The sequence below is a fragment of the Eleutherodactylus coqui genome, chromosome 1 (assembly GCF_035609145.1).
Source record: "Eleutherodactylus coqui strain aEleCoq1 chromosome 1, aEleCoq1.hap1, whole genome shotgun sequence".
In the NCBI taxonomy this organism is placed as follows: domain Eukaryota; kingdom Metazoa; phylum Chordata; class Amphibia; order Anura; family Eleutherodactylidae; genus Eleutherodactylus; species Eleutherodactylus coqui.
The window spans coordinates 59,122,514-59,131,928 of NC_089837.1; the positions used below are offsets into that span (position 1 = coordinate 59,122,514).

Below are 9,415 nucleotides of genomic sequence, written 5' to 3' on the forward strand. Positions count from 1 at the left end.
CATTGACAGAGAAGAGGACATTTCTAAAGAAACAAAGCGATTTCTCAAACTATGCTGTCCAGGAAGATGTGGATGTGGTAGGAACTGCAAAAAACTGAGCTTCCTAGCAGAGGATGGTTTCGATCCATCGACCTCTGGGTTATGGGCCCAGCACGCTTCCGCTGCGCCACTCTGCTGCATTGGGATAGCTTACAAGGCGCTGGTGAGGCCAAGCTGAGGAAGCCTTTGACTGTTGCTAAGCCGCTAACAGGGAGCCACTCTCCGTGGGCAGTTGGGTACTCTTTGGAGTCACGCTGTTGTCTTCTAGTTTATCTCTTCTTTTCCTTTTTTTGATATTATTGTTTAGGTAGTCACCTGAGAGAATATAGTTGACCTGACTGAGGATTTGGCCTGCGGCACAACGTGTGGTTGTCTCTGTGGCGCAATCGGTTAGCGCGTTCGGCTGTTAACCGAAAGGTTGGTGGTTCAAGCCCACCCAGGGACGGGCTTGCCTTTTGTTTGCGCCGTATGTTACACGTAAAGCCGTGGCTGTCAGTGCGTCTGAGCCGTTTGAAAGCTTCAAAATGGTAATGCTAGCCAAAAAGGTCCTTCGAGCCGGAATTGAACCAGCGACCTAAGGATTGCTAATTTGCTTCTACAGTCCTCCGCTCTACCAGCTGAGCTATCGAAGGCCAGTTCTTTGAGCGCCAAAGATAAAAAGGCCATCATGCTAGAGTTTCAAAGCGCTGGCAAGTAAAGATCTTGGAGGATTCGGGCATCGATCCCGCTACCTCTCGCATGCGAAGCGAGCGCTCTACCATGTGAGCTAATCCCCCGTGACGGCTGTTTACACACCTGTCTACTCTGATCGGCAATTTTAGCACATTCCCAGCATTCAAGAGTTTCCAAAGTTGAGGCCTTTTTTTCTTTAAGTATAGATGTCACGAAAGTGAGATGCACTGGCCTTTTCCCAGCCACAAAATGACTACGCGCAAGGCTTAGGAGTGGCTCTGTGGCGCAATGGATAGCGCATTGGACTTCTAGAGTGAAAGTGATTCAAAGGTTGTGGGTTCGAGTCCCACCAGAGTCGTATGTTCTAGCGCACTGTGGTAGCTTGTAGTGTGCTCTTAGGCAAGAAACCTGCCTAGGACTTCATTTGTTGTCGTAGCCCTGCCTTGCAGCTTTTTAAGGCGACTGATTTAGCATTCAGTTTTGATCTGCAGTGCAAAGGAAAGAGCCCTTTTCTAAATGGCATATTAGAAAAAACTTTCTGATAGTGAGAGTGATCACTGAGTGGTACAGGTTACCACGGGTGGTGATGAGTTCTCCTTCCATGGAAGTGTTCAAACAAAGGCTGGACAACTGTCTGTCTGGAATGATTTAGGTAATCCTGCACTGAGCAGGGGCTTGGACCCCATGACCCTGGAGTTGGAAGCTCTACCATTCTATGATCTTCTGTATTTAGGCATGTATGTCTGCATTGACAGAGAAGAGGACATTTCTAAAGAAACAAAGCGATTTCTCAAACTATGCTGTCCAGGAAGATGTGGATGTGGTAGGAACTGCAAAAAACTGAGCTTCCTAGCAGAGGATGGTTTCGATCCATCGACCTCTGGGTTATGGGCCCAGCACGCTTCCGCTGCGCCACTCTGCTGCATTGGGATAGCTTACAAGGCGCTGGTGAGGCCAAGCTGAGGAAGCCTTTGACTGTTGCTAAGCCGCTAACAGGGAGCCACTCTCCGTGGGCAGTTGGGTACTCTTTGGAGTCACGCTGTTGTCTTCTAGTTTATCTCTTCTTTTCCTTTTTTTGATATTATTGTTTAGGTAGTCACCTGAGAGAATATAGTTGACCTGACTGAGGATTTGGCCTGCGGCACAACGTGTGGTTGTCTCTGTGGCGCAATCGGTTAGCGCGTTCGGCTGTTAACCGAAAGGTTGGTGGTTCAAGCCCACCCAGGGACGGGCTTGCCTTTTGTTTGCGCCGTATGTTACACGTAAAGCCGTGGCTGTCAGTGCGTCTGAGCCGTTTGAAAGCTTCAAAATGGTAATGCTAGCCAAAAAGGTCCTTCGAGCCGGAATTGAACCAGCGACCTAAGGATTGCTAATTTGCTTCTACAGTCCTCCGCTCTACCAGCTGAGCTATCGAAGGCCAGTTCTTTGAGCGCCAAAGATAAAAAGGCCATCATGCTAGAGTTTCAAAGCGCTGGCAAGTAAAGATCTTGGAGGATGCGGGCATCGATCCCGCTACCTCTCGCATGCGAAGCGAGCGCTCTACCATGTGAGCTAATCCCCCGTGACGGCTGTTTACACACCTGTCTACTCTGATCGGCAATTTTAGCACATTCCCAGCATTCAAGAGTTTCCAAAGTTGAGGCCTTTTTTTCTTTAAGTATAGATGTCACGAAAGTGAGATGCACTGGCCTTTTCCCAGCCACAAAATGACTACGCGCAAGGCTTAGGAGTGGCTCTGTGGCGCAATGGATAGCGCATTGGACTTCTAGAGTGAAAGTGATTCAAAGGTTGTGGGTTCGAGTCCCACCAGAGTCGTATGTTCTAGCGCACTGTGGTAGCTTGTAGTGTGCTCTTAGGCAAGAAACCTGCCTAGGACTTCATTTGTTGTCGTAGCCCTGCCTTGCAGCTTTTTAAGGCGACTGATTTAGCATTCAGTTTTGATCTGCAGTGCAAAGGGAAGAGCCCTTTTCTAAATGGCATATTAGAAAAAACTTTCTGATAGTGAGAGTGATCACTGAGTGGTACAGGTTACCACGGGTGGTGATGAGTTCTCCTTCCATGGAAGTGTTCAAACAAAGGCTGGACAACTGTCTGTCTGGAATGATTTAGGTAATCCTGCACTGAGCAGGGGCTTGGACCCCATGACCCTGGAGTTGGAAGCTCTACCATTCTATGATCTTCTGTATTTAGGCATGTATGTCTGCATTGACAGAGAAGAGGACATTTCTAAAGAAACAAAGCGATTTCTCAAACTATGCTGTCCAGGAAGATGTGGATGTGGTAGGAACTGCAAAAAACTGAGCTTCCTAGCAGAGGATGGTTTCGATCCATCGACCTCTGGGTTATGGGCCCAGCACGCTTCCGCTGCGCCACTCTGCTGCATTGGGATAGCTTACAAGGCGCTGGTGAGGCCAAGCTGAGGAAGCCTTTGACTGTTGCTAAGCCGCTAACAGGGAGCCACTCTCCGTGGGCAGTTGGGTACTCTTTGGAGTCACGCTGTTGTCTTCTAGTTTATCTCTTCTTTTCCTTTTTTTGATATTATTGTTTAGGTAGTCACCTGAGAGAATATAGTTGACCTGACTGAGGATTTGGCCTGCGGCACAACGTGTGGTTGTCTCTGTGGCGCAATCGGTTAGCGCGTTCGGCTGTTAACCGAAAGGTTGGTGGTTCAAGCCCACCCAGGGACGGGCTTGCCTTTTGTTTGCGCCGTATGTTACACGTAAAGCCGTGGCTGTCAGTGCGTCTGAGCCGTTTGAAAGCTTCAAAATGGTAATGCTAGCCAAAAAGGTCCTTCGAGCCGGAATTGAACCAGCGACCTAAGGATTGCTAATTTGCTTCTACAGTCCTCCGCTCTACCAGCTGAGCTATCGAAGGCCAGTTCTTTGAGCGCCAAAGATAAAAAGGCCATCATGCTAGAGTTTCAAAGCGCTGGCAAGTAAAGATCTTGGAGGATGCGGGCATCGATCCCGCTACCTCTCGCATGCGAAGCGAGCGCTCTACCATGTGAGCTAATCCCCCGTGACGGCTGTTTACACACCTGTCTACTCTGATCGGCAATTTTAGCACATTCCCAGCATTCAAGAGTTTCCAAAGTTGAGGCCTTTTTTTCTTTAAGTATAGATGTCACGAAAGTGAGATGCACTGGCCTTTTCCCAGCCACAAAATGACTACGCGCTAGGAGTGGCTCTGTGGCGCAATGGATAGCGCATTGGACTTCTAGAGTGAAAGTGATTCAAAGGTTGTGGGTTCGAGTCCCACCAGAGTCGTATGTTCTAGCGCACTGTGGTAGCTTGTAGTGTGCTCTTAGGCAAGAAACCTGCCTAGGACTTCATTTGTTGTCGTAGCCCTGCCTTGCAGCTTTTTAAGGCGACTGATTTAGCATTCAGTTTTGATCTGCAGTGCAAAGGGAAGAGCCCTTTTCTAAATGGCATATTAGAAAAAACTTTCTGATAGTGAGAGTGATCACTGAGTGGTACAGGTTACCACGGGTGGTGATGAGTTCTCCTTCCATGGAAGTGTTCAAACAAAGGCTGGACAACTGTCTGTCTGGAATGATTTAGGTAATCCTGCACTGAGCAGGGGCTTGGACCCCATGACCCTGGAGTTGGAAGCTCTACCATTCTATGATCTTCTGTATTTAGGCATGTATGTCTGCATTGACAGAGAAGAGGACATTTCTAAAGAAACAAAGCGATTTCTCAAACTATGCTGTCCAGGAAGATGTGGATGTGGTAGGAACTGCAAAAAACTGAGCTTCCTAGCAGAGGATGGTTTCGATCCATCGACCTCTGGGTTATGGGCCCAGCACGCTTCCGCTGCGCCACTCTGCTGCATTGGGATAGCTTACAAGGCGCTGGTGAGGCCAAGCTGAGGAAGCCTTTGACTGTTGCTAAGCCGCTAACAGGGAGCCACTCTCCGTGGGCAGTTGGGTACTCTTTGGAGTCACGCTGTTGTCTTCTAGTTTATCTCTTCTTTTCCTTTTTTTGATATTATTGTTTAGGTAGTCACCTGAGAGAATATAGTTGACCTGACTGAGGATTTGGCCTGCGGCACAACGTGTGGTTGTCTCTGTGGCGCAATCGGTTAGCGCGTTCGGCTGTTAACCGAAAGGTTGGTGGTTCAAGCCCACCCAGGGACGGGCTTGCCTTTTGTTTGCGCCGTATGTTACACGTAAAGCCGTGGCTGTCAGTGCGTCTGAGCCGTTTGAAAGCTTCAAAATGGTAATGCTAGCCAAAAAGGTCCTTCGAGCCGGAATTGAACCAGCGACCTAAGGATTGCTAATTTGCTTCTACAGTCCTCCGCTCTACCAGCTGAGCTATCGAAGGCCAGTTCTTTGAGCGCCAAAGATAAAAAGGCCATCATGCTAGAGTTTCAAAGCGCTGGCAAGTAAAGATCTTGGAGGATGCGGGCATCGATCCCGCTACCTCTCGCATGCGAAGCGAGCGCTCTACCATGTGAGCTAATCCCCCGTGACGGCTGTTTACACACCTGTCTACTCTGATCGGCAATTTTAGCACATTCCCAGCATTCAAGAGTTTCCAAAGTTGAGGCCTTTTTTTCTTTAAGTATAGATGTCACGAAAGTGAGATGCACTGGCCTTTTCCCAGCCACAAAATGACTACGCGCAAGGCTTAGGAGTGGCTCTGTGGCGCAATGGATAGCGCATTGGACTTCTAGAGTGAAAGTGATTCAAAGGTTGTGGGTTCGAGTCCCACCAGAGTCGTATGTTCTAGCGCACTGTGGTAGCTTGTAGTGTGCTCTTAGGCAAGAAACCTGCCTAGGACTTCATTTGTTGTCGTAGCCCTGCCTTGCAGCTTTTTAAGGCGACTGATTTAGCATTCAGTTTTGATCTGCAGTGCAAAGGAAAGAGCCCTTTTCTAAATGGCATATTAGAAAAAACTTTCTGATAGTGAGAGTGATCACTGAGTGGTACAGGTTACCACGGGTGGTGATGAGTTCTCCTTCCATGGAAGTGTTCAAACAAAGGCTGGACAACTGTCTGTCTGGAATGATTTAGGTAATCCTGCACTGAGCAGGGGCTTGGACCCCATGACCCTGGAGTTGGAAGCTCTACCATTCTATGATCTTCTGTATTTAGGCATGTATGTCTGCATTGACAGAGAAGAGGACATTTCTAAAGAAACAAAGCGATTTCTCAAACTATGCTGTCCAGGAAGATGTGGATGTGGTAGGAACTGCAAAAAACTGAGCTTCCTAGCAGAGGATGGTTTCGATCCATCGACCTCTGGGTTATGGGCCCAGCACGCTTCCGCTGCGCCACTCTGCTGCATTGGGATAGCTTACAAGGCGCTGGTGAGGCCAAGCTGAGGAAGCCTTTGACTGTTGCTAAGCCGCTAACAGGGAGCCACTCTCCGTGGGCAGTTGGGTACTCTTTGGAGTCACGCTGTTGTCTTCTAGTTTATCTCTTCTTTTCCTTTTTTTGATATTATTGTTTAGGTAGTCACCTGAGAGAATATAGTTGACCTGACTGAGGATTTGGCCTGCGGCACAACGTGTGGTTGTCTCTGTGGCGCAATCGGTTAGCGCGTTCGGCTGTTAACCGAAAGGTTGGTGGTTCAAGCCCACCCAGGGACGGGCTTGCCTTTTGTTTGCGCCGTATGTTACACGTAAAGCCGTGGCTGTCAGTGCGTCTGAGCCGTTTGAAAGCTTCAAAATGGTAATGCTAGCCAAAAAGGTCCTTCGAGCCGGAATTGAACCAGCGACCTAAGGATTGCTAATTTGCTTCTACAGTCCTCCGCTCTACCAGCTGAGCTATCGAAGGCCAGTTCTTTGAGCGCCAAAGATAAAAAGGCCATCATGCTAGAGTTTCAAAGCGCTGGCAAGTAAAGATCTTGGAGGATGCGGGCATCGATCCCGCTACCTCTCGCATGCGAAGCGAGCGCTCTACCATGTGAGCTAATCCCCCGTGACGGCTGTTTACACACCTGTCTACTCTGATCGGCAATTTTAGCACATTCCCAGCATTCAAGAGTTTCCAAAGTTGAGGCCTTTTTTTCTTTAAGTATAGATGTCACGAAAGTGAGATGCACTGGCCTTTTCCCAGCCACAAAATGACTACGCGCAAGGCTTAGGAGTGGCTCTGTGGCGCAATGGATAGCGCATTGGACTTCTAGAGTGAAAGTGATTCAAAGGTTGTGGGTTCGAGTCCCACCAGAGTCGTATGTTCTAGCGCACTGTGGTAGCTTGTAGTGTGCTCTTAGGCAAGAAACCTGCCTAGGACTTCATTTGTTGTCGTAGCCCTGCCTTGCAGCTTTTTAAGGCGACTGATTTAGCATTCAGTTTTGATCTGCAGTGCAAAGGGAAGAGCCCTTTTCTAAATGGCATATTAGAAAAAACTTTCTGATAGTGAGAGTGATCACTGAGTGGTACAGGTTACCACGGGTGGTGATGAGTTCTCCTTCCATGGAAGTGTTCAAACAAAGGCTGGACAACTGTCTGTCTGGAATGATTTAGGTAATCCTGCACTGAGCAGGGGCTTGGACCCCATGACCCTGGAGTTGGAAGCTCTACCATTCTATGATCTTCTGTATTTAGGCATGTATGTCTGCATTGACAGAGAAGAGGACATTTCTAAAGAAACAAAGCGATTTCTCAAACTATGCTGTCCAGGAAGATGTGGATGTGGTAGGAACTGCAAAAAACTGAGCTTCCTAGCAGAGGATGGTTTCGATCCATCGACCTCTGGGTTATGGGCCCAGCACGCTTCCGCTGCGCCACTCTGCTGCATTGGGATAGCTTACAAGGCGCTGGTGAGGCCAAGCTGAGGAAGCCTTTGACTGTTGCTAAGCCGCTAACAGGGAGCCACTCTCCGTGGGCAGTTGGGTACTCTTTGGAGTCACGCTGTTGTCTTCTAGTTTATCTCTTCTTTTCCTTTTTTTGATATTATTGTTTAGGTAGTCACCTGAGAGAATATAGTTGACCTGACTGAGGATTTGGCCTGCGGCACAACGTGTGGTTGTCTCTGTGGCGCAATCGGTTAGCGCGTTCGGCTGTTAACCGAAAGGTTGGTGGTTCAAGCCCACCCAGGGACGGGCTTGCCTTTTGTTTGCGCCGTATGTTACACGTAAAGCCGTGGCTGTCAGTGCGTCTGAGCCGTTTGAAAGCTTCAAAATGGTAATGCTAGCCAAAAAGGTCCTTCGAGCCGGAATTGAACCAGCGACCTAAGGATTGCTAATTTGCTTCTACAGTCCTCCGCTCTACCAGCTGAGCTATCGAAGGCCAGTTCTTTGAGCGCCAAAGATAAAAAGGCCATCATGCTAGAGTTTCAAAGCGCTGGCAAGTAAAGATCTTGGAGGATGCGGGCATCGATCCCGCTACCTCTCGCATGCGAAGCGAGCGCTCTACCATGTGAGCTAATCCCCCGTGACGGCTGTTTACACACCTGTCTACTCTGATCGGCAATTTTAGCACATTCCCAGCATTCAAGAGTTTCCAAAGTTGAGGCCTTTTTTTCTTTAAGTATAGATGTCACGAAAGTGAGATGCACTGGCCTTTTCCCAGCCACAAAATGACTACGCGCAAGGCTTAGGAGTGGCTCTGTGGCGCAATGGATAGCGCATTGGACTTCTAGAGTGAAAGTGATTCAAAGGTTGTGGGTTCGAGTCCCACCAGAGTCGTATGTTCTAGCGCACTGTGGTAGCTTGTAGTGTGCTCTTAGGCAAGAAACCTGCCTAGGACTTCATTTGTTGTCGTAGCCCTGCCTTGCAGCTTTTTAAGGCGACTGATTTAGCATTCAGTTTTGATCTGCAGTGCAAAGGAAAGAGCCCTTTTCTAAATGGCATATTAGAAAAAACTTTCTGATAGTGAGAGTGATCACTGAGTGGTACAGGTTACCACGGGTGGTGATGAGTTCTCCTTCCATGGAAGTGTTCAAACAAAGGCTGGACAACTGTCTGTCTGGAATGATTTAGGTAATCCTGCACTGAGCAGGGGCTTGGACCCCATGACCCTGGAGTTGGAAGCTCTACCATTCTATGATCTTCTGTATTTAGGCATGTATGTCTGCATTGACAGAGAAGAGGACATTTCTAAAGAAACAAAGCGATTTCTCAAACTATGCTGTCCAGGAAGATGTGGATGTGGTAGGAACTGCAAAAAACTGAGCTTCCTAGCAGAGGATGGTTTCGATCCATCGACCTCTGGGTTATGGGCCCAGCACGCTTCCGCTGCGCCACTCTGCTGCATTGGGATAGCTTACAAGGCGCTGGTGAGGCCAAGCTGAGGAAGCCTTTGACTGTTGCTAAGCCGCTAACAGGGAGCCACTCTCCGTGGGCAGTTGGGTACTCTTTGGAGTCACGCTGTTGTCTTCTAGTTTATCTCTTCTTTTCCTTTTTTTGATATTATTGTTTAGGTAGTCACCTGAGAGAATATAGTTGACCTGACTGAGGATTTGGCCTGCGGCACAACGTGTGGTTGTCTCTGTGGCGCAATCGGTTAGCGCGTTCGGCTGTTAACCGAAAGGTTGGTGGTTCAAGCCCACCCAGGGACGGGCTTGCCTTTTGTTTGCGCCGTATGTTACACGTAAAGCCGTGGCTGTCAGTGCGTCTGAGCCGTTTGAAAGCTTCAAAATGGTAATGCTAGCCAAAAAAGGTCCTTCGAGCCGGAATTGAACCAGCGACCTAAGGATTGCTAATTTGCTTCTACAGTCCTCCGCTCTACCAGCTGAGCTATCGAAGGCCAGTTC

At 48.6% G+C, this 9,415-nt stretch overlaps 18 non-coding genes across 18 annotated transcripts; 13 read left to right on the forward strand and 5 right to left on the reverse strand.

The window, feature by feature from the left end:
• Nucleotides 1-410: 410 nt before the first annotated feature.
• On the forward strand, nt 411-484 carry TRNAN-GUU (transfer RNA asparagine (anticodon GUU)). The gene has a single exon. It is a non-coding gene; the product is annotated as a tRNA-Asn (tRNA).
• Nucleotides 485-985: 501 nt separating this feature from the next.
• Nucleotides 986-1,069, forward strand: TRNAR-UCU (transfer RNA arginine (anticodon UCU)). The gene is given in 2 exon segments: nt 986-1,022; nt 1,034-1,069. It is a non-coding gene; the product is annotated as a tRNA-Arg (tRNA).
• A 798-nt stretch (nt 1,070-1,867) lies between these two features.
• On the forward strand, nt 1,868-1,941 carry TRNAN-GUU (transfer RNA asparagine (anticodon GUU)). Its single transcript has one exon. It is a non-coding gene; the product is annotated as a tRNA-Asn (tRNA).
• A 258-nt stretch (nt 1,942-2,199) lies between these two features.
• On the reverse strand, nt 2,200-2,272 carry TRNAA-CGC (transfer RNA alanine (anticodon CGC)). The gene has a single exon. It is a non-coding gene; the product is annotated as a tRNA-Ala (tRNA).
• A 170-nt stretch (nt 2,273-2,442) lies between these two features.
• Nucleotides 2,443-2,526, forward strand: TRNAR-UCU (transfer RNA arginine (anticodon UCU)). The gene is given in 2 exon segments: nt 2,443-2,479; nt 2,491-2,526. It is a non-coding gene; the product is annotated as a tRNA-Arg (tRNA).
• Nucleotides 2,527-3,324: 798 nt separating this feature from the next.
• Nucleotides 3,325-3,398, forward strand: TRNAN-GUU (transfer RNA asparagine (anticodon GUU)). The gene has a single exon. It is a non-coding gene; the product is annotated as a tRNA-Asn (tRNA).
• Nucleotides 3,399-3,656: 258 nt separating this feature from the next.
• Nucleotides 3,657-3,729, reverse strand: TRNAA-CGC (transfer RNA alanine (anticodon CGC)). Its single transcript has one exon. It is a non-coding gene; the product is annotated as a tRNA-Ala (tRNA).
• A 164-nt stretch (nt 3,730-3,893) lies between these two features.
• On the forward strand, nt 3,894-3,977 carry TRNAR-UCU (transfer RNA arginine (anticodon UCU)). The gene is given in 2 exon segments: nt 3,894-3,930; nt 3,942-3,977. It is a non-coding gene; the product is annotated as a tRNA-Arg (tRNA).
• Nucleotides 3,978-4,775: 798 nt separating this feature from the next.
• On the forward strand, nt 4,776-4,849 carry TRNAN-GUU (transfer RNA asparagine (anticodon GUU)). The gene has a single exon. It is a non-coding gene; the product is annotated as a tRNA-Asn (tRNA).
• A 258-nt stretch (nt 4,850-5,107) lies between these two features.
• TRNAA-CGC (transfer RNA alanine (anticodon CGC)) lies at nt 5,108-5,180 on the reverse strand. The gene has a single exon. It is a non-coding gene; the product is annotated as a tRNA-Ala (tRNA).
• A 170-nt stretch (nt 5,181-5,350) lies between these two features.
• Nucleotides 5,351-5,434, forward strand: TRNAR-UCU (transfer RNA arginine (anticodon UCU)). The gene is given in 2 exon segments: nt 5,351-5,387; nt 5,399-5,434. It is a non-coding gene; the product is annotated as a tRNA-Arg (tRNA).
• Nucleotides 5,435-6,232: 798 nt separating this feature from the next.
• TRNAN-GUU (transfer RNA asparagine (anticodon GUU)) lies at nt 6,233-6,306 on the forward strand. The gene has a single exon. It is a non-coding gene; the product is annotated as a tRNA-Asn (tRNA).
• Nucleotides 6,307-6,564: 258 nt separating this feature from the next.
• On the reverse strand, nt 6,565-6,637 carry TRNAA-CGC (transfer RNA alanine (anticodon CGC)). The gene has a single exon. It is a non-coding gene; the product is annotated as a tRNA-Ala (tRNA).
• A 170-nt stretch (nt 6,638-6,807) lies between these two features.
• TRNAR-UCU (transfer RNA arginine (anticodon UCU)) lies at nt 6,808-6,891 on the forward strand. The gene is given in 2 exon segments: nt 6,808-6,844; nt 6,856-6,891. It is a non-coding gene; the product is annotated as a tRNA-Arg (tRNA).
• Nucleotides 6,892-7,689: 798 nt separating this feature from the next.
• TRNAN-GUU (transfer RNA asparagine (anticodon GUU)) lies at nt 7,690-7,763 on the forward strand. The gene has a single exon. It is a non-coding gene; the product is annotated as a tRNA-Asn (tRNA).
• A 258-nt stretch (nt 7,764-8,021) lies between these two features.
• On the reverse strand, nt 8,022-8,094 carry TRNAA-CGC (transfer RNA alanine (anticodon CGC)). The gene has a single exon. It is a non-coding gene; the product is annotated as a tRNA-Ala (tRNA).
• Nucleotides 8,095-8,264: 170 nt separating this feature from the next.
• On the forward strand, nt 8,265-8,348 carry TRNAR-UCU (transfer RNA arginine (anticodon UCU)). Its single transcript is given in 2 exon segments — nt 8,265-8,301; nt 8,313-8,348. It is a non-coding gene; the product is annotated as a tRNA-Arg (tRNA).
• Nucleotides 8,349-9,146: 798 nt separating this feature from the next.
• On the forward strand, nt 9,147-9,220 carry TRNAN-GUU (transfer RNA asparagine (anticodon GUU)). Its single transcript has one exon. It is a non-coding gene; the product is annotated as a tRNA-Asn (tRNA).
• Nucleotides 9,221-9,415: the final 195 nt, after the last annotated feature.